Source organism: Monodon monoceros, unplaced genomic scaffold (genome assembly GCF_005190385.1).
Source record: "Monodon monoceros isolate NGI ecotype Baffin Bay Population unplaced genomic scaffold, NGI_Narwhal_1 Super_Scaffold_3, whole genome shotgun sequence".
Lineage (NCBI taxonomy): Eukaryota > Metazoa > Chordata > Mammalia > Artiodactyla > Monodontidae > Monodon > Monodon monoceros.
In genome coordinates this window covers 19,263,997-19,288,147 of record NW_021703780.1, presented here as the reverse complement: position 1 = coordinate 19,288,147, position 24,151 = coordinate 19,263,997, and the positions used below count along the sequence as shown (strand labels likewise).

The following is a 24,151-nucleotide window of genomic DNA, read 5'->3' as shown; positions in this document are numbered from 1 at the left end:
TGGAATTTTCCCTACAGGAAATGTCTGATTGTCTGATCTCATGGATGACATTTAAATAGGTGACACTTTGAGAATCCAAGGACAGCAACTATAATCAAGTCCAAACCCTACAAATTACAGAGAAGAAAACTGAGACCCTAGGAGGCAAGACCCAAAGTCAAGGGCAGTGAAAGAACTATAAATAAACTCCGGATCACCAGACTCACAGATGAACGTTCTTCCCATCACACCATGCTTCCGTACAGGCTGGATTTCATTCTGTAAGAGGCAGAGGATCACCGTTGGAAAAACCAAGGTGTGAAATCCAGGTCAGCCATTGTGCAAGCTGCTTCATCTTGAAAGCCTCGCTTCCTTAAAAGAAGTTCAGAGACCAGCAGTACTACTAGCATCACCTGAGGGCTTGTTAGAGCTCTAGGCGCTCACTGCAAACCAACCTACTGGGAAACCTCATTTTAGCCAGACCCCCAGGAGATTGGCATGCACAACAAAGTTTGAAAAATATGACTTAAAATCAGTGATTCTCATTTCTGGATTCTCATTAGAATCACCTGGGAACTTTTTTTTTTTTTTAATACTGATTCCTGGGCTTCACCCCAGAGGTTCTCAGTGATGATGCTTGGGCATCAGCTATAACTCATTTTACAGGGTTATCAGGTGAATTCAATTATATAACTAGTATGGAGGCATCCATGTGCACTAGCTACCAGCCCTTCCCACCCATAGGTTCTGTTAAAGATTACAAGGGCTAACGTTTACAAAGCACTTGGTATATACCCAGCATAAACTATGTGCTCAAAAAGTGTTATTTCTTTTTTCTTTTTCTCCTCCTCTTCCCCTTCTTTTCTTTCTCCTTCTTTATAAGCATCATGTAGAAGTTAGAGCAAGCATTCCACCTTGGAAATGTCAAACATTTTGCTACTTGTTTACTCAGTCATTTTTTTGAATAAATAAAATTTAATGAGTTCATGGGATGTTCCTGGCGCTGTTCTATGCACTGGCCAAACAACCAAAAACCCTCATACACCATAAGCTCTATGAAAACAGAAACTTTGTTTCTGTTTCCACTACACACCCAGCCCTGTATTGCTCAGTCCAATGCCTGCTTTATTACAGGAAGCAGAACAAATAAATGTTGAAATACATATCCCAGAAAAGCAGTAAGTACTGCAGTCAACTATTTGGGGAGGGGGGGGACAAAATCTTTTTCTTTGAATATCTACAATAAAGGAAGGGTTAAATGATTTTTTCTTAGTTCAATTTTTTAAATTTTGAAAATCTATTATGTTCCCCTTGAAATCAATGATAGATGACATTGTCAAATTATCATCTCCCCCCCACCCCCCAAAAAAAATAGTATTCAGAGTATTTAAGTAAGAAATCATAACTGGAGTCTAAGCAGTCTCTGGTCAGACACACTACTGATTGAATTGTCCCCCATTTCTATCCTGTGGGTGAGAAGAACAGAACAGTAAAGATACAGGAAGGACTGCTTCAGGAAGATTACAATCAAGGATTTATATTTTAATATCTCCACACTTTGTCTGATCAGAAGATTATTATTCATTGTTTCTAACTGCTCCATTTCTGGATCTGTTCGTAAACACACATCACAGGAACATTTTCCAAAGCTCTGTCACAGGATTATCTCTATTTTTTGTACTTTTACATGTAAAAGCCCCCAAAGGAATTGTCAGCAACTCAAAATAATGATTATGTAAACAAAAAAAAAAAAAATCCTGCTTTTAAACCAAAGAAAGGCAAAGCTATTTAGAGCAAGAACCTCCGCCACGCACCAGGCAGGGCTTAGCGGCCCTCCTTCCTCCCCGCTCCTTTCTAAAATCCAAGGGACATTCTCTCCAGGGCACACCCACTGCACCCTGTAGCAGATTAAGGGCCAATTGCCAATCAGTACATTCACCCTTTATCATAAAATTCAAACTCTTCTCCATTTTCTGGCACTTGTGTCAGGCCACTGAATGTTTGTTTCATCTTTTGTGGCTGAATACACATTTTGGTTGGAAGACAAAAAAGCCCTCCAGATAGTACAATAAACACACACACACACACACACACACACACACAGAGGCAGAAAAAAAATTTTCTATCTCCATTGAGCTTAACAATCAGCAGGGCCAAAATTACCTCTTATTAACATTTATTTTACAAAAGAGGCAGGGTATAATTTGGTGATAGATTCAGATTTGGAGAGGAGCTATAATCAGCCTCCTGAAGGGCTCTGCCTCAAGTACACGGTTGCTATTTTTTGTAATTATATTTCTCTGCCCTCCCCCCTCCCCCTCCCCAGTCTGGAGAGTCTTTCACTCCCACCTCTGGTGCTTGGGTTTCTCCCTCCCCCACAACCCCCTTCTTTCTCTCCTCAGCAGCCCCCCTTCTCTTTCCCTTTCTCTCTTTAGGCCTTTTTGAATAATGCAGAGGCTCTTTCAAGAGCCCAGGCAGGCTTGAAGATTAGGAAGCCTGTTTGTGGAGATGGGGGCTGGCTGAATGGGAGCAAGAGGCCCCACTCCCCTGGCAAACAAGGCCCTGGGAACCAGTCCAACTGTGGAGAGCATGTGCTGGGGGGGCTGAATAGGCAAGCAGCAGGCTGGCCCATATGTCAGCCTGTGCCACAAAGACGCCCCTGCATATCTAGCATGACAAACAGGATTACCGAAGACAATTAATCTGGCACGCTTTATCAAAATCAAGCACTGACCCCCGACCTCTCCCCTCGGTCTGCGGCAGATGCCACGCTCCAATTCAATAGACCTTGAGTGTTCCCTTTTTCACTTCTGAAAAGAATCCAAGGCCTGAATAAGCCTGGCATGGACTAATTGCAACCACTGTGTGATGGTGACGGTCCTAATCAAAGAGGACGAGTCTACCTTTTCTCCCACTTTTAATGGAGAGGCTGGCCAGAGCTCCCTGTCTTAGGCAGAAAGGAAAAGAAACGTATCAATTTTACTTTTCTTCTTTTCCTCTGCTGCCTGCAGCTCAATGGGGCTGGGAGAAAGGGACAGAGAAGCAGGTAGCTGCTCTTCTGTTGCTTATTGCCTGATGTTTGGGAGTTCATTCTAGTGGGAGAAGGCCCGCCAGTGGCCGAAGATCAGAATGGTCTTCATGAATTTGTTCATCCTTCCCTGGTACTTTATGGGAGAGATACTAATACAGCAGAAGAGTCACGGGGCCTCCAGAATCACAAAATCTCAAATCTTGACTCCACCTAGTCCATTCTGTTATTTAATCCAATTTATCTAAATTTCCACCTTTGTTTCTGTTAAAGGATATTCACAAAACTGCTTAGATCAGTTTATAAATGAGAGCCCTTTGTAGAAAGAAAATATTTGTTATTCTACTTGAAGCTTTTAAGGTTTGAGAGACCAATGAAAGAAAGGAAGCCTTTGGCTTCTCCTACTGGTAAGGGGCTGTGGGAGAATATGGAGATCAATTAAGCATAGACGACATTTAAACATTTCTCTGTTCCCCACAATTCTTTACCCAGAAATCGGCGCAAATCCTCTAAGTATGCAGAAGCAGGAAACAGGTTAACTCATATGAGTTGGTTTGACCTTGGTGACCTGTTGGTTAGACACCCGAATACTTTCTCAGTTTTGATTCCACACGTTTTTCTCTAGTAATAAATGAGAAACTACTGCATGATGTAATGCAGCTTTTCTTAAAGCAGCATGCTCAGACTACTTGTGTCATGATCACCTAGAAAATCCATTAAAAACAGATTGACTTCATGGTGAGACAGGAGGGAAGGGGGCAGGGCACAACCTTTAAAAGAATGACACAGGGCTTCCCTGGTGGCGCAGTGCTTGAGAGTCCGCCTGCCGATGCAGGGGAAGCGGGTTCGTGCCCCGGTCCGGGAAGATCCCACATGCCGCGGAGCGGCTGGGCCCGTGAGCCATGGCCGCTGAGCCTGCGCGTCCGGAGCCTGTGCTCCGCAGCGGGAGAGGCCACAACAGTGAGAGGCCCGCGTACCGCAAAAAAAAAAAAAAAAAAAAAAAAGACACAGCCATTAAGCATACAACAAAAATGGGTTAGAACCAGTTAGGCCCAAGATGTCAGAAAATTTGACTTCCAGTAGACCTTGAGCCTCATTATACACTCATTGTAATACATTAGCTAAATGACACACCCACCAAGGCCATGAAAGTTCCAAGGCTGACTATAAAAGGCCAAAAAGTGTGCGTTGGCTTAATTCCTGGAAATCCCCACCCCTTCCCCTACATAGTTCGTATGAAATTACCCAGCCCATAAAAGCTAACCACCCCCCCGCAGCCGGGGGTGGCGTGGCGCTGAACCGCCTCCGTCCTACGGGGTGTGTATCCCTCTAAATAAACTCGCTTTCACCGTTGGGTGCTCTTGAATTCCTTCCTGAGTGAAGCCAAGGACTCTCACTTGGTGACCCGTCCCAGGGACTCACCCAGCACCTGGGGTGTGACGGTTCTCTCGCTCCTCCTTCTAATGCAACACTGGGACCTAATGCCTCTGAGACTCTCGGCTTGAGCCCACGTCTGCCTTGTCACCATATTCCCTAGATGACTTGTGTGCACACAAACGTGAAGTAAAAATCAGAATAGAGGCTGGGACCCACCTTCCTCTGAGGAAACAGCCGACATCCAGCTCAGCAAAACCGCGTAAGAACGTTTCTCCGAAAGTATCCACTTAAATGGCAGGAGCTTGAGCTTTCGTTTCTTCTCGTAGTGACTCAGCACATTGTAGCCAATCAGCCACGGCCATAATCCGCCGACCCTAGCCAATGAGAATTAAGCTCTTTGAATGTCCCCCTTTTAGGCTTGTAAACTTTACTGTTACCTTTCTGAGATGACCTCCTTACCACTCTGTTTTGAAGGCGTTTGTTTGCAAGCACGTTGATTCTTACTCTATAAAATATTCATATCAGATAAGATCTCTGAATTTTCAGTTGGCACTAATATCTGAGAATTGATGTCGGCGAAAAAGATAAGAAGGTCAGCTAGTCTCTTGGTTCTAGGTATATTTGAAGCTAAACTAGCTCTGTCATCATGGTTGAGTCATTCTCTGTATTTCAGTTTCTTCATCCATAATGAGGGTATTGGATCAAGATTTCCCCTGCCCAATCTAGCTTTGAAACACGTTGTTTCTCTTAATCTGATTTTCTATGAGTTCCTTCCTTCCTGCCTTTGGATCTGCCTGTCTTCCTAGCTCCCTTTCAGTCGTATAATTTAGATGCTGTGCAAGATCGCTAAGAAGGTACTAGAGCTACAGGCTGTATGATTTCGGGCACAGTTGCCGTGTGATTTTCTTTCTGGGCTAGTCAGTAAAATTGAGTGGAAATGATTAAAGCTTAACTATCAAGAGAAGACAGATTGTTGTTAAACAATATTTGAATAAAATCAGAGCACCAGGAAGTAGTGCTTGTATTCACTCAACTTGAAGAAACTGAAGATGAACATTTTTCTAAAAGGTATGGGAGTCCAGATAGAAAAGTGGGCGGGGAAATTGTATTCGCCTGAATTGTTGTCACCTCAGGTCCATCTGAGTTTTCCTAAGTCCTTGCCCAGTATAGGTGCCTGACTCTTGGGCATTAAACCTTGAAAAGTACTGGGGCTCTACCCTCAAGGAATTTCTCTGCTGATGTCATTTCAACCGAGGCTGGTGGGAGATTACTACTATCTGTATGCATGTTCACTGTAGGATTACATAGCACCCTTGCACTGACGTTCATTTTTCTTGAGCACAGAATTCTCCCTTAAAAATATGAAAATCTGTTTTACTGCATTTATATTGGAAAATATTTGCAAGTAAGTTATTAATTAGTTTAGGGACTTGCAAGGTCGAAGATCAGTAAGATTGTCTCCAACTGAAGTTAAGCATCTAGTATATATAAGACCCCTAACATATAGAAAAGCGTTTCTAGAAAAATGATGCATAAGTGAGGTAAAAGAAGAACATATTCCTTATTTTAGAAGGAAAAAGTGATTTTTTTTCTATAAGTCTTCAGAAAGAAATAATATATATCTGTTTGTTTTTTGTCTTGTGACAAGAGGCATAAAACTAGAAAGAAAGATAGATACATCAATAGATAGATAATTTCAGACTGAAGAGAAGATTTGAGTGTAACCATTAAGCACAGGGTTCTTAGTCAATACAAATTTGGTCAGTAAGCACTTAACTAGACAGTTCTGGCCTGTAGAAAATAGTTCTAAAACTATTTTCCATTCCTGACTTTCCAGCTTTACTAAACAATTCTGGTATTTGGATGATATAAAGAGACCCAAATCACCCAGACCTAAGTGTATACACATGGATGGAGGTGGTCATGTGCTAGTTATTAAAATGATCCTGGGCAAAGCTAATTTTGCTGGACTGAGTGACTGAGATAAAACGAAGTCCCGCCCTCACTTTGTGGAGAGAAGTTAGGGATGGGATTTCAGGCTGGCAGAGCTCCAGATGGAAGGAATCACTGTATGGTGTCCGTGATTGCTACAGGGTTCTTGTCCTGGAGTAAACAATAGCTTAATGCAGATAAAGCAAGAGGAGATTGTCCTTGATAAGCCAGCTGCTCCAGGCTCAGCTTACTGGGGTCAGGCGCACAGTATCTCTTTCATACAACCTCTCAGTTTGGAGACAAATTCAGATGCTGGCGCTATTCCCTCATTTACAAATCTAGGATCCTGTCCATGCTGTGTTTCATTTCTCGTGTTTCAGCAGAAAATGCACCTGAGTATAAACCTAAAGCCCTTGCAACATCTGGAAAACCTTGGAGTAACCCACTACCACTTGAGAGATGGAAAATATCCCTACCCGCACCCCCTTTATCTTCCCTCTTTAGAATCTTTAAAGGGAAGCCCCACACCCCTACCCCATGAATGTGGAGATAAACTGCTGCTTAGATAATTCACTGTCAAAAATACTGAGCACACTTTAGTGGGATGGCAGTCGTAATGGTCTTTTCAAGTGCTGCAGCACGAAAGTTGAGCCTATCAAGACTTTTTGGCAGGCTTTTCGTTTAACTTGTCATGTTATATATTGCAGAAGTGCAATTCAGGATCAGTATAAATCAGCTTAGAGGACTCAGGGAAGCTGTGGGAAAGAGTTGCATCAGCAACACTTGGGCTAAACAGGAGGTGGCAGCATTTTAACATCATCAGGCACATGCACGTCCAGCACACACACACTTGCCATGATCCTTGGGTTCTTCTCTACATTCCTGATAGGTAGTTTACAGCTTCATGCTTATTGCATCAAGGAAGCAGAACAAAGTGAGGTTTCTTTGGAGTGATTGCACTGGACACTTAGAGGCTCAATTGGCAAAACTTACAGCAAATAGGAAACCATGGCACTGGGCTGAAAACATGTATAGTAGTGTCAGAAATTTGCCTATTTTTCATTCTTAGTGAAAACCCCAGTGTTAGAGGTAAATAATATATCAAATTAAGCCTAGAAAGGGATAGAGAGTTTCCATTTTCTCTGTTTCCAAGAGAACTTTATGGAACTAACTTATAACAATGGGAAAACCCTGAGAATAAGAAAATTGTGGTCCAGTATGGATTCCACTGTGAATCCTTAGGTTATAAGGAAAGCCAAAGAGCTTATGTTTAATGTTTGACTCCCTAGGTTAACTCCTAGCTCCACCACTAGCTAGCTTACGACCTAGGGCAAATCTCCAAGCCTCAGTTTCTTCATTTTTAAACTGGGGTAATAAATGCACCTCTGTGATAGGTTGTGATGATTTGTGAGATCATATATGTAATCCCAGTGCGTGGTTCATACCAGGTGTTCAATAAATGTTATCTTTATGATTATTACTATTACTATTTTTACATTATTATTCTCAAAAATGTTGCATACATTATCTAATTCTATTTTTACAGTGATTCAACTTCTTTTAGGTAACCTTACAGCACAGTAAGGAGAGAGCCAGAAAAGAAATTAATTGCATTTTAATCTCAATCATAATTTGCTACGAATAAAGACAATGTCGGTCTGTTATGGGCACACAGAGCTCTTCTGCCTTACGGGTAGTAAAAGAAATGTTGGAATACAGGGCTCCTGTGAAACCCAAAGGATGACAAAAATCAACTCAAAGGATGAGCCCTTCACAAGAGAAACCCTGCTTAATTTTACACAAAGCCAGGCAGTTGACTATATTTTCTAGTCAACCGTATCCCCCATCCATTAGCTCCTTATCTGAGAGAATGCTTCTCCTGAAATTAATCTGACCTAAATTTGTCATACATGTTCTCTAGTGAACGTAATTATCAATACACTATTTAGAAGAATGACCTTCCAGGGAGAACAAACAAACATTGGCCAAAAAGGCTCAAGTAACACTGCCTGCTAAGAAGTGGGGTGTTTTACTTATGACTTTTGTTTTTGGTAAAATGTCTGAAGTCTCAGAGTAACAACTGCCACCATTTAGGATATTTTTTTTTGCATAGTACATGTAAGATTACACCACACATGAGAAACCAAGCTTCATGTATGACCTCAGCTATCATGAAGATCATCGTGACTATTTCATTTCATCCCCCAGATGTCTTTTAATTGCCACATCTAAAGCAATGCTATAGCTGTATGTTACAGATTGGAATCTGTTCTTTTGTTCTACTGGCAATATCTGCTAGAGTTCCACTAATTCAGATGTGAAAAAAAAATCTGTCCTTCTAAGGTTGTCGAAATAGAAGGTAATAACAGAATGGGTTTGTAAGAAAAACTCTTTCTCAACAACGCATCTATTTATGATAAACATCTGAGCTGCCTCTCTTCCTCTCTTTGTAGTAGACCCTTGGCATTTAAGAAATACATGCCCCAAGAGTTTTGCACATCCGAAAATTTAGAAATATATTTATGGCATGATTCCGCAAGTACTATCATGAATCAGTGATGACTAACGTGACAGAGATACTCACCGTTTATTGAATATCCATATGCTTCCTCCACATTTTTCAACCACCTTAAAGTTAGGATGATGTGAATACATTACCCGGCCGATGGGCCATAATTGGAACTCATGTGTGTCTCTAATGGGCGGGATAATTTAAGAACTACATTGAAATTCTCCTTTCTCTTTCACTGTCGTAGAGAAAAAGATCACAGAACCTGCAGGAGGGAAATAGCCTGGATCCCTGAGTCACTGAAAATAGCTTCCCTACGGAGCTACTAACTAACCCCACATAAACATTGTGTGCATGATCAATAAACTTTTGTGTTTGTTCCTACTTCAAAGCTAGCATATCCTGACGTATAACTAGCATATAATCCTAGCATATAACTACCAAGAAAATAGAAAAATAAAAAGCCTAATCTCAACAACATTTCATAGTAAACAGCACAAGTTCATAATCTTGTTTCTGAGATCACACCTCTACATCTACTGATGTCATTTCAGCAAAACTCTTGGGATGCCCAGGGTTCTATCAGATCTGACTGATGCATGTAGAAAACCTGGACAGTAAATCTCAACTCTATGCATGTTTTTCAAGCTAGATAATTTAAACTGACTTTCTATTACACTTCTCTCAACGTCATTAAGAATCACCAGTATAGGTTAACTGGAGGAATATTACTTTAAAATGAGAATAAAGAGATAACCCTGAGAAGTGGGTCATTGATGGTCAACAAAGTTTATTCACTACTAAATGAACTTTTCCCATCAGCCTTGTAATGCACACATATTCAAAAGATGTGGTCTGAATCTTTGTGACTTTACCTTTACACCCTACCCAATGCCTGTTTTTGCTTGGCTTGAAAATATCTCAACTTTCTTATAATTCTAACTCAGGTATAATCTAACGTTATGTATCAGATGCATGGGATTATCTGTTCTCTAATTTCTTCCATCCTATCAGTCAGGGTCCAATCAGGAAACAGAAACTGTGCTTGTTGTCAATATAAGAATTGTTAACTGGGTGTAAAGTGGTTTAATAGAGAATTCAAAAGGTAAGAAAAGAATACTAGGTATAACAGAGGTAGTATTTCAGGAAGTAGCCTCCATCCCTAGGGCTAGGGAACAGAAGGAAGAGGCTGGAATTATTACAACATAGAAGCTACGAGAAGACCAATAGAGTGGAATCACTTCCTCGGAGGAGCGGGAGGCACTGCTGATTTGAGCCAGTGTCCCTGAGCTTAGAGGAAGGGCCAGAGGACTGGGACCCAGACTTTCTCCCCTCTGAGGAGGGGGGCACTGGCTGGCTCGTGCTGCTCAGAGGTGAGGGTGGGGGTTATGAGGCTGGTTCTACAAGAGTCGTAAAAACTCTAGCGGATTCAGTTGCTATTACCGTCAGGAACTGCTGCTGCTGGAGTGAAGCAGCCTTGCTGGGCTGACGCTGGGACAAGAAACAGGTGAAAAGAAAGCAGAGCACCAGCAGGAAACAAACATGATGGGCAAGTGCCTTCTCCCAACTTGTTATGTGGACACCTCCTGTTGCCTCCTCCTGACAAAGCCTATAGGGAGCTAGATAGCCAAGCAGAAATTATTTTAGAATCCCATTTCCATTATAAAAAGATAGAAAGGTAGGGCTTCCCTGGTGGCGCAGTGGTTGAGAGTCTGCCTGCCGATGCAGGGGACACGGGTTCGTGCCCCGATCCGGGAAAATCCCACATGCCGCGGAGCGGCTGGTACCGTGAGCCATGGCCGCTGAGCCTGCGCGTCCGGAGCCTGTGCTCTGCAACGGGAGAGGTCACAGCAGTGAGAATGCCCGCGTACCGCAAAAAAAAAAAAAAAAAAAGATAGGTAGATTTGGTGCTGTGAAACAATAACTAGAATTTGACAGATATTTTCCTGTAGAATTTATTTCCTAATTTACTTTGGAAATAATTGTCTCTCAGCAATTAAAAAAAAATTGATTCTGACAATTATTTTTCCTTCCTCACATATAGACTAGCCGTATTAAAAAATTTCTAAATTCTATGCTTTAATTCAATTTTCTTTTTACAATAGAAATAGGACCAGTATTAGAAATAATAAATCCTAGCTTAAGAATAAGAAAACCTGGATCCTAATCGTCTACTCATTATGTGATCATTGGAAAATTATGTAACGTGTCTGAGAGTTAATTACCTCATGAGGATATTATTAAATTATAAAAATATAACGTGACATAATTATTTATCTTCTGTACTGTGACAGTCATGAGAATATACCTAGTAGACCACAATGACAGTTGTAGACACACAACGGCAGATGCTCTGCTCTGAAATCCATCACAGCATTTGCACTGAGGCCATACTGCCCATGGGTTGCTCCAGACTAAAGATTGTGCCTAAGTTATAACACTAAGGTTGGCCTGTTTCTGGGAGACAAGGGACTTCTATGACAGCCTGCTTGATCTCAAGGACTCTCCAGCAACCTGATTGAATTTTCCTTAGACTAGATGGTAATCTAGGATGCTTCCACTCAACCTCCCTTTTCTCTCTCCTTCACTGGTGATTAAACTTGCATGGTGGCCTGACGTCTCTTCCAAGTTTACTAGCTTCCTCTCCATTTTCTCTCATAGGCTTTTCCCCTAATGCAACCCTTGAATGTCTAATCCCATCTTGACATTTGCTTTGCAACCTTGTTTGTGTTTCTTAACTTGTGATCCATAAACTGTGTGGACCAGAAGCACCTGGAGTTCATGGTTGAAATGCATTTCTCCAGATCTCACATGAGAGTCCCTCAGTCAGAATTTTCTGAGGTTGGGGAAAGCTTACTGTATTTTTAAGTAGTTCCCAAGGTTATCATTATTAATGTTAAATTTATACTGCCATACCAACATCTCTTTCAACACTGTAATGATTACACATCCTTCTTTTCTTGCTTGTATGATTTCTGACAAGAAGTCCACTGTAATTCTTATCCTTGTTCCTGTAGACAGAGGGTATTTTCTTTTCCTCTCCCTTACTTTTTTTTTTTTGTCTTTGGTTTTCTGCAGTTTTTTTTTTTTTTGCGGTACACGGGCCTCTCACTGTTGTGGCCTCTCCTGTTGCGGAGCACAGGCTCCGGATGCACAGGCTCAGCGACCATGGCTCACGGGCCAAGACACTCTGCGGCATGTGGGATCTTCCCGGACCGGGGCACGAACCCGTGTCCGCTGCATCGGCAGGTGGACTCTCAGCCACTGCGCCACCAGGGAAGCCCTGCAATTTGAATATGATTTGCTTAGACATGAGGGATTTCATCACTGCTATTCGGGATTTATCCAGCTTATTGTTTCCTAAGCTTCCTAAATATGTGTTTTGATGACAGTCAATAATTTTGGAAAGTCCTTGGCCATTTCTTCTGCTTTACCCTTTCTTTCTTCTCCTTCTGTTGTTGCCATTATGTCTATGTTACACCTTTTGAAATTGTCCCACAGGTCTTAGACATTCTGTTTTTTGCTTTTTTAATTATTTTTTTCTCTGCATTTCTGACTAGGAAGTTTCTATTGACTCGTCATCAAGTACAGTGATTCTTTCTTTAGCTATGTCTAGTCAACTGATGAACACATCAAAGACACTCTTCATTTCAATCACAGTGTTTTTGACTTCTAGCATTTCCTTTTCAGTCTTTCTTAGAACTTTCATCTCTCTGCTTCCATTTCCTATCTTCTCTTTCATATTGGCTACTTTTTCCATTAAAACCTTTAACCTGTTTATCATACCTGTTTCAAAATCCTGGCCTGATAATTCCAAAATCTCTGTCATATCTAAGTATGTTGACTGCTATATCTCTTTATATTGTGTTTCTTTCTTGCCATGTGGAATGTCATAATTTCATGTCAAAAGCTAGACATGTTATATCAAGTAATAGGAACTGAAATAAATAGGCCTTTAGTTTGAGGATTTTTGTTAATCTGGCAATGAATTGTGCTGTGTTTAATGTTTGCTGTAGATGCCAGAGCCTTTAAATTCCTCTAGTGTCCTTGTTATTTTGTCTTCCCTCTTTATTTCAGGCTTCCATAAGTGCTGCTTCTCAGAGAAAGCCAGTGTTTTACAGTTCTTTCAGTGGAATCCATTTTATTAAGCTGGGGTTGTGTTAGTGTGGCGGGAAAGTGAGGAGGGGGTATATTCTATAATCTTGGATTAAATCTGTGAATTTTCATGGGCCTGTGTCTCAGGGCCATGTCCTTCACAAACATTTATATCCCTCTGCCTCCTACTCACTTTCCTGGCTGCAACATTGTCAGTTGATTTTCTGAACAGTTGATTCTGGTTTTTGTTTTCCCCTTAGTTGAGACAAGAAGGCTGGAAGGAGGCTGATGTGGAAGAAATTTTCTTCCTCCTGCTGAGATAAAGCTGTGGCAAAATCCTTTCTCCTGAAGAATGGGCTTTTGTTACAGAGAAGGCTCCAGGTGTACTTTACAATGTTGACTCATCCCCTTCCCCTGCCAGAGCTACAGGGGATGTTCCCTGTATCTTCCTAGAAATAAAGCCCATGCAAATGTGGACCACCCCCGAAGACTGCAGCCCTCCAGGAGTTCAAACTCTAACTCAACATTCAGCAGTTCACCAAAATTACCATGTAAGTGTTCCTACCAGTTTATGGCTCCAGCCACTTCTGCTCCAGGTAAGAAAATCTCAGCTGTACCTCTGGATGCACTTCCCTCTCTTCCTAGATATTAAGATAATGGTTCTCAAATGGGTTTAAGAAAAATCATTGATTTTCACTTTGTTTAGCTTTTTCTTGTTGTGAGGTTGAGAATGATGATTTCTAGGATGCTGGAGGTGAAACCAAAGGTCATAGCCAACATCTCTGATTTCAAAAATCAACAAATATGGATTCAGTAGCTACAAAAAAATTACCATAGGTGATAGAGTAATGAACTAAGGACCATATCTCTGTCATCAACTTCACAGGAAATATGAGACACCCACCACCTTCAGATAGCTAAGATTATCCTATATCCTCAGGTCCAAATTGTTCTTTTCCCACCAGCACTCTGGTCTCATGACCTTGGAATATATGACATTACAACTCACATTAAGGCAAATCTATGAGGGCAAGAGATCTACTTAGTTTGAAACTCTAGAAAAGTTTCAGGTCTGGGCTGCTTCTTTATCTGAAGTGTAGCTTCTTGTAAAACTTTCCCCAACACTCTGTGTTAATTCTTAGTGTAGCATTTATTACATATACATTTCTGTCTTACCACTAACCAGTAAGTGCCTTGAGGAAAGGAACTCATTTTATTTAGATATGTATCTCCAGAATATGGAAAATTCTGTAAAATAGAGGAAGCCCAATAAGTATTTAATAAATAAATAAATCCAAGGATATTACTATGAGGAAGTTTCTATTTGTAAATTACTAAACATGGTTTGACAACATCTCCTTGACAGAGAGCCTTTCTAATGAAAATACAGACATAAGATAATTACAGGCAAGAATAATTTTCAACTTCAATATTAATTTAAAATTTGTAGGGTATGAAATAATGGTAATCAGCACCTCCATGCTAACTAAGCATTTCCATATAAGTTAAGGAATCTGCTTACCATCTTCTTCAAGATCTTGATTGTCAGCAATTTTTAATTGTGTTACTTTTCTTGGTACTCATATTTTGATCATGCAGATCTTATGTATTTTTCATTTAATTATTGTCTGTCATTGGTAATTGATTAAGCATAGACTAATAACAATCCTCTTTTAGTTGCTGGTGATAAAACAAGAAAAAATATATGGTCTCTTGCTTTTAACTAACCTTAATATTGGCAGTACAGGAAGGCTAGAAAAAGGAGAGATAAGATGGAAAAGGTATTGCAGGAAAAGTTTCATAGAAGAGGTGATGTGAGTTGACATTTTGAAAAATGTGAATGTTATTGAAACAAAATGTACATACAGAAAAGTGCACAAATAATACATGCACAGCTCAGTGAATATGTATAGGAAAATGGAAACCAGTGTAACAGACATACAGACATACACAAAAAAAGCAAAATGGAACTATAACCCCAAAACCCTGCCTGTTCTTTTCAATCACTACACTCCTAAAATTTACCATTATCCTGATTTCTGTTACCATAGATTAGTGTTTTCTATTTTGAAATTTATAAAAAAGAAATCATAGACATTTTTTTAAGGTAAGTCCGGCAGTTATAAGATAAAAAGAGTGGGAAATTCCAATCATAGATACTAGCCTGAAAGGAGATATAAGTGTCAGAAATCTGTTTCATCCAATGGTTGCATCACAATTCTGTGCCTACTCTGGGTCTCTCCTTATATTTGGAAGGCTGAGGTACTTATTCTTAGCTAGCTCTCTGCTCCGTCCACTCTCTCTTCTGTTTTGGAGACTTCTCTCTAGAACTGAAGTAAAAATTTTTCCCTCCCCTTCCTCTGGTTGTTTTCTATATACATTGTATTTATTCTATAACAACATCAGCATTTTTCATCTTGGATTATAAATTCCTATAGGGCAGGGCTGCAGTTATTTAAACTGATTTTTTTTTTTGGCTGCACCCTGCAGCTTGGGGGATCTTAGTTCCCCAACCAGGGATCAAACCTGGGCCCTTGGCAGTGAAAGCGTGGAGTTCTAACCACTGGACCGCCAGGGAATTTCCCCCCCCCAACCTTTTTTTTTTTAATTTAAACTGATTTTTAAAGAATTTAGTAAATTACAGGCCCATGAGGGTACTTTAATATTAATAATATATTTTCAATCACATGATAGCTTCATATAAAAAAGTATAAATGATGAACTAAGGATACAGCAAAAATCTCAGTGTGATGTGTGTGTCCTTGTATCTGATGAGAGTCATAGTTACAGAACATTTAAAAGTTATTTTCATGAAATTGAACTACTATCTTACATTATACACAAAAATTAACTCAAAATGAATGCTGAACTTTAAGACCTGAAACCATAAAACTCCTAGAAGAAAACATAGACAGTAAGCTCCTTCACATAGGTCTTGGCAGTGATTTTTTAATTACACCAAAACCAAAGGAAACAAAAGCAAAAACAAACAAGTGAAACTATGTAAAACTGAAAAGCTTCTGCACAGCAAAGGAAACCATCAGCAAAATGAAAAGGCAATCTACTGCATGGGAAATATATTTGTAAGTCATATATCTGATCAGGGGTTAACATCCAAAATATATACTCATACAACTCAATAGCGAAACAAACAAATTTAACTAAGAAATGGGCAGAAGTTCTGAATAGATATTTTTCCAAAGAAAATATACAGATGGCCAACAGGTACATGAAAAGATGCTTAGCATCTCTAATCATCAGGGAAATGCAAATCAAAACCACAGTGAGATATAGCCTCACACCTTAGAATGATTATTATCAAAAAGACAAGACAATTGTTAGTGAGGATGTGAAGAAAAGGGAACCCTTGTGCACTGTTTGTGGGGATGTAAATGGTGGAGCCATTGTGGAAAACAGTATGGAGTTTCCTCAAAAAAATAAAAATTGAACAACGACATGATCTAGCAATTCCACTTTGGGGTATTTATCCAAAGAAAAGGAAATCACTATTTTGAAAATACATCTGCACCCCACGTTCATTCAGTGTACAATAGCCAAGACATGGAATTATGGAAACAACCTAAGAGTCAATCAATCAGTATATGAATGGATAAAGAAATGTTATATATATTCGTAAAATTATAAAATGGAAATTATTCAGTCATAAAAAATAACGAAATCTTGTCGTTTGCAACAACATGGATGGACCTTGAGGGCATTGTGCTAAGTGAAATTCTCAGACAGAGAAAGACAAATATAGTATGATCTCATTTATATGTGGAATCTAAAACAGAAAAACAAACAAACAAATTTTTTAAAAAACCAAGCTCATTGATACAGAGAACAGATTGGTGGTTGTCAGGGGTTGGGGGTTGGGAGAAGTGGGTTAAGGGGGTCAAAAGGTATAAATTTCCAATTATAAGATGAATAAGTCATGGGGATGTAATGTACATCATGGTGACTATAGTTAATAATACTGTATTGCATATTTGAACATTACTAGGAGAGTTCACCTTAAAAGTTCTCATCCTCACAGGAAAAAATATTTGTAACTATGTAAAAAAAATTACTAGAAGATAAAATTCTGTCAACTGAACCAAAATAAATTACTTAGAAAAGGAAAAAAAAATTCCTAGAACTGTATAATAACCATCTATTTTCCTAAGGACATAACTTTTATCCTGCGGGCCTCTCACTGTTGTGGCCTCTCCCGTTGCAGAGCACAGGCTCCGGACGCGCAGGCTCAGCGGCCATGGCTCACGGGCCCAGCCGCTCCGCGGCATGTGGGATCTTCCCGGACCGGGGCATGAACACATGTCCCCTGCATCGGCAGGCGGACTCTCAACCACTGCGCCACCAGGGAAGCCCTATCCTTTCATCTTTGCTTCAGTTATATTTATGGTGCTTACATTTTTACTCAGGGCTCCATTTTTCCTTTTCTGTGATACACTTTCCCATAATATTTACTAGTTTAAGTGAATACCAGAAGCAATGGACCATCATATACTTCAGACTCTGCAAGGCCCTTAAATTAGTCAGAAATCCTTTCCCTCTCTCTTCCTAAAAGAATTAGGCGATTTCTATGCATTTTCTGACCACTGATCTTGGCTGTGCAAAAATGCATATTAAAAGGTCCATATTGTGTTATAGTATATTTAATTTAGCTGAGGAAATAGAGATCATGCTTATCCCATTTTAAAAGGCCTAGCTCAATGAAAGGGTTGGGTTCTTGTTTATTATTACTTCCTATCTCAGCTTCTAAGTCTGAATCCAGCACTGTGATGTGTTACAGTATTGTGGTGGTGATTTCATTATCTGCATGCTAAAGAGCTACTTGGGGGTGACAATAAATATTTTCATGAATAGTGATCATCATAATAATTAATATTTATTGAGTACATGCATGGCCCTGGCTCCATTCTAACTGCCTTATGAATTCATTTAACATTCACAGCAACCCTATGAAGTGGGTATTACTGTCATCCTCATTTTATACATAAAGAACCTGAAGTACAGCAATGCTGACATGCCAGGTTTTAAGTGGTAGAACTGGAACTCAAACTCAGGCAGTCTGACTCTCAAGCCTGTGTTGTCTACATCGAGGTTGTGATCAATGTGTAGGACTGGAGACTGTCAGCTAGAAACCATATTTAATTTTTGAAAAATCAAATTTTTCTTGAAGTAAACACTACCTATAATTTCTTCTTGAGCTGCTATCATGTACCCCTACTACGCCAACAGAAGAGAGGCTCCCTGGAATCTGAGAACAAGGCAACAAGGCCAGTGTCCCAGTGCTAAACTTTGATTAAAAAAAAAAAAAAAATTATTGCTGTGATCATACCAAGAAGCAGAGAATGACATAGGAGCACAAATCAATTAAGGGCAGCTGAATAGAAGAGGCAGCTGTTTGGTCAGGCTCTGAAATATTGGAAGGATTGAAACAGGCAAAGGAGAAAGGGAGGGAGCATTTCAAAAAGATAAACACTGATGAACAACAGTGTGGTGAGGATAATAATACCCAAAGGGTCCCCACAGCCTTGGCACTGAGCAGGAAGGGGAAATAAAGATGAATGTGTACGAGACAACCAGTAAAATGCAAGACGAAACATCAAAAGCGTCAATCCCTTATTGTAAAAGCGTAAAGTTTTCTTTTGTATAGATAGGAAATTATAACATGTTTAGAGCTTGAGAAGCATATATCTAGCTAGCACTGCTCATAGCCCTTCATGAGTCAAGGGTCACCCCTAAGAACCCTAGAAGATGTTCTCAAAACCATATAGATATCTGTTTCTAAGGGGTTTTTTCCCAATATGTTTTTCAAATTTTGTGGCCCCTGACTTTTCTATGTTGCATACTGAACTTTATAAATCTATTTAGAATTCATTTATAATGAAGGTACCCTAAAGCCCTAAATTTTACAGCTTGCAGATTGTGGAATAACCAGGCTTTTTTTTTCCCCTTTATGCTTTCTTCCCCCTCCTCCCTCATTGGCTGACACTAGCGATGACAAGATTTTCTTCAATAGGAACTTTTATTTTTGGTGGAGTTGAAGTAGGGGGCCAGGGACTAGAGAGGCGATGAGAGGTGCAAAGCCTTCAAATAGCTGAAGAGACCACTGCTTGTAGGGCTTCCTCAAATGAAAGCATGCCTGTCTTCATTAGCTATTCCAGCTTCTAAGAAGACTGGCAGCAGGGCAAAGAAAGATTGCCTATGGAGGGGTATTGATGACCTGCTTAGCCCAGCAGATAGAAGGAGGGATGCCTGTGGTGTAGTTACACCTGCAATGTGGAGATAAAGCTAGACCTAGGACAGGTTTCAGACAGCAACCTAATTGGAAAGGACTAGACAAGGCTGCTTACCTGGTACTTAAATCCTTGACCTGTCTAGGAAAAAAAAAAATTCTCAGAAATCTGTAATATACTGTTTATAGTAATAATATTAATGTATGATTATCCAATCTACAGCTTCCTGATATAACAGAAAGAAGCTCCAACATGAATTTCAAATCTCCCTTCTTCACAAAGAAAAAAAATTGACATCATTCAATTTGGGTGAAAATCTCCCTTCTCTTTTCCTCCTTTCTTTTCATCGAATATTAATACTGTCTCAGCCCAATGCCCCAAGACCTCCTTATCATGGTCATTTAAGTTTAAAAGATGAAATGCATTTTTTTAAACTTTTTTAAAGATTGAGATACAGTTGATGTACAATATTATATGTTACAGGTGTACAACATAGTGATTCACAATTTTTAAAGGATATACTCCATTTATAATTATTATAAAATATTGGTTATATTCCTGTGTTGTCCAATAGATCCTTGTAGCTTATTTATTATTATTTATTATATTATTTATGTAGCTTTTAAGCAAAATAAAGAGGATTAAACTTGATCACTCTCCAGGTCCATCTAACTCTCATCAACCTAAGATTTTAACCTTTTCTAAAATTTTCTCTACTACTGAGGGAAATAGATTTGGCTGATTTAGCTGTACTTCTGGGGGAAGCCAGCAGGGATCTTGCAAGGGGTTAACCAAGGTCTGACTACTGAGTTGATAGACAGCACCCAGTAAATTTCATGTTAAATATCAAGACTTCTCAAATGTTACTCATAATTTCTTTATTCACATAATAAACAGACTCAGCACTCCAAAAAAATTCCTCCCTCAAAAACACTCAGGATTATGTATGCTGTTTATAATAATTCTTTTTGTTGTTGTTGTTTTGTCAGAAAAAAATAAAGCAATTGGACTGCTAGTTTTTAATGATCTGGAGAGACACAGAGTTCAGGACTGTATTTGGCAACTCCTGGATAAGAATCATTAAATATTTAACAAGCACTTAAGATATAGCAAAAAGTAGAATTAAACAAGTCTGACTATAACCATCAGAAGACCATGAAAAATATGAACAGAGAAGTGACTGAAGAAAAACACAACCTTTGCCCTAGTTGGAAACCACCGCATAATTTAAAAGTGGGCATTGGAGACATAAACACTTTTTCAGTGAAGACTAAAGGCAGCTGCAAAAATAATCACACTCTTTATAAGCCAGAATTCAAAGAAGATGTCAGTTTCTGTTGTCTTTGCCAGGGGAAGAGCACATCCACCCTCTCATCAGGCCAGCGCAGCCCAGCCCACTTCACAGGCTGGGGCTGGTGGGGGCTGGAGGAGGGAGGAGGCTCTGGGCAGCTGCAGACTAGATGGAAGAAAACACAGCACGTTCGACATCCTCATTCAGAAATGTAATCCAGTTCACACTGAAAAAGTTTCCTATGGTCAGTCCTCATCTATATTCCTGTAAAATTACAAACTCAACTATTCACGCTGTCCTTTAAGCTACTTGTGGCAGTAGAAACTTATTCTGGGTGCTTTTCACTCAGTCTATGCTTTTCATGAACTTTTAATAAGTAAACTTGGTTTCTTTGTGTTGATGTTTATTAAAAAAGAAATGGAAAGCAACAGGCTTATCTGACTGATAGGAAGTCATAGCTGAAGACACTAGAAATTGTAAGAGTTTAAGAAAGCAGATCAGAAATGAAATGAAGACGGCAAGGGCGTCATCACACAGAAGCTCTTATTTCTCATGCGTCTGTGGGTTATTTGAAGGAGTTCTGTTAATCTCAGGTGGATCACTAAATTGTCTATGCAGCGGCCAGTAGCTGCCTGGTCTGGGTTGGTGCCTCTGGGCAACTCTTCTTCAAGCCGCAGGTCTCTAAATTGGCAAGGTCATTCTGCTCCTTTGTTATTCATCTTCCTTGGGCAAGTGGGCTGCCTAGAGTATGTTCTTCAGATAGTGATTGGAAGAGGTAAAATAGGGCAGGTACAACTAAACAATAAACATTTGAAGTCCCTACTTGTGTTACGACTGCTTACATTCTATTAGCCAAAGCAATGTATTGGATTGGCCAAAAGTTTGTTCGGGTTTTTCTGTAAGATGTTATGGAATGGGGCTTCCCTGGTGGCGCAGTGGTTGAGAGTCCGCCTGCCGATGCAGGGGACACGGGTTCGTGCCCCGGTCCGGGAAGATCCCACATGCCGCGGAGCAGCTGTGCCCGTGAGCCATGGCCGCTGAGCCTGCGCGTCTGGAGCCTGTTGCTCCGCAATGGGAGAGGCCACAACAGTGAGAGGCCCACGTACCAAAAAAAAAAAAAAAAGATGTTATGGAATGGCTGAACCCAAAGGCAAGGAGCAGGGAAGTACATCCCTTCATCAAAGTGAAGGGAAGGAAGGGCATGAATTATTTTGAACAGTAATTTAACCTAACCCAGCTATAATTATCACATACATCTTTAAAGTGAATTCCTGTTTTTTTGTGGGTTTTTTTTTTGTCTCATTCTGCCTTACAAAAGGAACTTTGGAACCATAGAGCGCCTACGATTGAATCTTGCCCGTAGTCTAATAAGATTTGGAATTTTGAAGTTGGAAGAGATAAATACACTTTTATTAATCACATGTATTTGCTGTAGTTTGATTGATTGATCTGTTTGTCATAGAAGAAGAAAACGTGCTTTGACATTATCACTAGACCAGCAGTCATGATTCATTTATTATCATTGTTAGTTGCTACCAAATATTAAAATAATTTGCATTTTGGGGAGAGAAGGAGAGATTTATATGAAGTACCAATAATATTTTTTTCCCTTAGATGAATCTGACATTCAGGGCTTCCCTGGTGGCGCAGTGGTTGAGAGTCCGCCTGCCGATGCAGGGGATGCGGGTTCCTGCCCTGGTCCGGGAAGATCCCACATGCCACAGAGCGGCTAGGCCCATGAGCCATGGCCGCTGAGCCTGTGCGTCCGGAGCCTGTGCTCCGCAACGGGGGAGGCCACAACAGTGAGAGGCCCGCATACCACAAAAAAAAAAAAAAAAAAAAAAAAAAATCTGACATTCATTTCAGTTCCTTTTAAAATAAGAACACCTTTCACATATTGCAATGTGTTACCTTCCATGTCATAAAAGCAATGTGAGACGGTTTTAGAGTTGCAAGAATCAAACAGTCTTTAAACTCCAATTTGCATACTTGAAAAATCAGTAGAGTATAACAAGAGAAGGGAATTCAGCAACCTTTAACAGAAGTATGGGATGAAATAAATGATCGCAACTCCTATGAAGGAAAGGGGAGTATTTTCCTTAATTAAGCCAAATTCAGACTTCCAGAGGAATGAGTCTATCTGCACTCAGAATAGCTTATACTATAATTATTTTTATGCTAAAAGAATTAGTTCATCTCCTGATTTTTGACAAAATTTTCACAGTTGCAGTCATTGTAATGAATTAAATAATGTTTAATGATATACTATTTTAGATATCCTACTAATAAGGAAACATTTGGCCAATTTCAGCCAATATATAACTAAATCCATTCAGCAAGCCACCAGACAGGATTTTATGGAAGTATCTCATCTGAACTCGTATCAATACTTATTCATAAGATGCATGTGAAATGTCAAAGGATAATACCAGGTACGAATTCTTTAAATAAAGATGATACTACTCCTAAAGGAATTTTCTAGCCCATCACTCCTCCCTTTTTTTATGCAATGGATCCAAAATGTAGTTTCTAATATCTGTGATAATATAATTCAGTTCCAAGTAAGTCATAATTTAACATTATTTATAATTGACTTTATATGCTTTTATTTATATAAAATTTATAAATAATCATTTTCAAAAAAAATAAATATATTAATATATAACAGGTTTTGGTTTTGCTTTGGTCTTTCTGTTTTAGAAACTTTGGGAGAAGAGTGATTATGTTTTTGACAATGAGATATCAAAACAAATTGGGACATCTGGAAAAAAATGGCAGCCTTCTAAATGTTAGAAGCATGCATATTTTTATAAGACCTATTGGATTTTCATAATATCACTGTAGATTCAAATCATAGAAACAGCCACCATACATAGAGCTGAGAGGTTACAATTCATAAAATTAGAGTAATTCCCTAGTTGACTTTTTCTACTGTCTTTTCCCTTTAATTTTGTAAAACATGTTTGTTTGTTTGTTTTTACAAATCACCTGACTTTTTTGTTTCCTTCACCTGAATCATGATTATTATTGATGCCAGCAGGATTACAAGGATGTGATGTGTATACCTAGTCAAACTCATTTCTGACTTTTAACTTATGTATATTTGGGGGTCCCTTTCTAATTAAAAGTATTCAGTTGATTTTTTAAATGGATCCTCCTGGATTATACTGACATGAATAGTTTTTGTGTTAAAAACTGGTAATTACAGGGCAGTTTTTCTGTATACATACATCTTTAAAGTCTACTGCTCTTGAGGTGGGCCAAATTCCACAGGATTCTGAAGATTTCAGTCCCTGAGCTCCTGGAGCTCAACGATGCATGCTTTACCTGAAGAAGAAAACCCAAGCAGATTCCTCCTCAGTCTGCTTTGTACATGTGATAAAAGAACACTGAAACAAAATAACTTTTAGAGGGTATGTTGGTGAATGGAGAGAGAAGGCAGCTGACAAAGGGGAAGAAAGAAACAAAGTGGAGACACTAAAATAATTATATATCTGTCAATTCCTTTTTTCTCCTGTTAAACACTCACCTATTTTTTTCCCCTGTGAAAAGTTCATTTAAAGCTCTCTCCCTCCAGATATATGAAAAAAACTCACAATGCATTCAATAGTATAATACAAATCCAGAATGTTTTCAAATTTCCCTCTTTTGTGGGTTTTGAGATTGACAGCTCTATAATTAGGGATAACAAAGAAGAA

The 24,151-nt window shown here is 39.5% G+C and overlaps 1 long non-coding RNA gene across 3 annotated transcripts in view; it reads right to left on the bottom strand.

Annotated features, from left to right (window-relative positions):
- LOC114906978 overlaps positions 1-24,151 on the bottom strand; it is a 586,545-nt gene that overhangs the window by 81,049 nt on the left and 481,345 nt on the right. For all 3 annotated transcript variants that reach the window (XR_003796584.1, XR_003796586.1, XR_003796585.1), the window contains one exon: positions 4,601-4,758. This is a non-coding gene — a long non-coding RNA (uncharacterized LOC114906978). The remainder of the gene's footprint in view (positions 1-4,600; positions 4,759-24,151) is intronic.